The 884-nt window shown below is 61.0% G+C and overlaps 1 pseudogene; it reads left to right on the top strand.

Moving 5' to 3' along the window:
• LOC105541628 overlaps nt 1-879 on the top strand; it is a 21,617-nt pseudogene extending 20,738 nt beyond the window's left edge.
• Nucleotides 880-884: the final 5 nt, after the last annotated feature.

Below are 884 nucleotides of genomic sequence, written 5' to 3' on the forward strand. Positions count from 1 at the left end.
GCTCCACCTCCCTGCCCCATTTGTTCTGTGTATGCCCTACAAGAATACTCAGCTCTTGCCTTCAAGTGGCATTTTCAACTCCGCTGGAGCCAGTGCCCAGGAGGAGCAGGCACGGCTATGTGGGCAGCGGAAGGTGTGAAGGCTGTGCTGCCTGCACCTGGCTCACCTGGTGGCCTCAGCCTGGAAGGAGCCAGAGGAGAGGCCCGAGCCCCAGGGACTGGGGGTGAGTTTGTGTGTGGGGAGAGCTACCGGGCCCTGAGGGAGGCCATGGAGAAGGTAAAGGTGAGTGAGTCCTGGCATGGGCCAAGAAAAGTGGGGGTTGGGCAGGACAGGTCACTCCCATGATGTGACCCTATTATTTTGGCTCCAGAGTGGCTTTATGGACCTCCCAAGGGAGAAGGTGGATGGGAAGCAGCAGGTGGAGAAACTAGAGCTTGGATTCATCCAGCTCTCTGGAGCGACAGATGGCATGAGTAAGCAGGAGGCCAGGGCACGGGCACGGGGGGCTGCAGGGCCTTCAGAGGGGCCCCAGTGTCTCAGCCGTGTCCTCTCACAGGAGAGCACATCACGGTATATGAGAGCCAGAGAGCAGAGCCAAACACGCAGCACCAGGAGGAGGAAGCCAGCAGGCTGGCCCAGAAGGAGGAGGAGATGAAGGTAGAGGGTGTGCAACATCTCTGCGGGGGTGGGGCGAGGGTGGGTGCTGGCGCCGGCTCAGGCGTGGGAACTGAGCACCCCTCCCTTCAGGTGAAGCTGCTGGAGCTGCAAGATATGGTGTTGCCGGTTGTGGGCGACCACGAGGGGCATGAGAAATTCCTCCCTGCTGCCCAGAACCCTGTTAATGAGCCCGCTCCAGGGGCCCCAGCTCCCCAGGAACTTGCAGC

The sequence above is a fragment of the Mandrillus leucophaeus genome, unplaced genomic scaffold, assembly GCF_000951045.1.
Source record: "Mandrillus leucophaeus isolate KB7577 unplaced genomic scaffold, Mleu.le_1.0 Scaffold241, whole genome shotgun sequence".
In the NCBI taxonomy this organism is placed as follows: Eukaryota; Metazoa; Chordata; class Mammalia; order Primates; family Cercopithecidae; genus Mandrillus; species Mandrillus leucophaeus.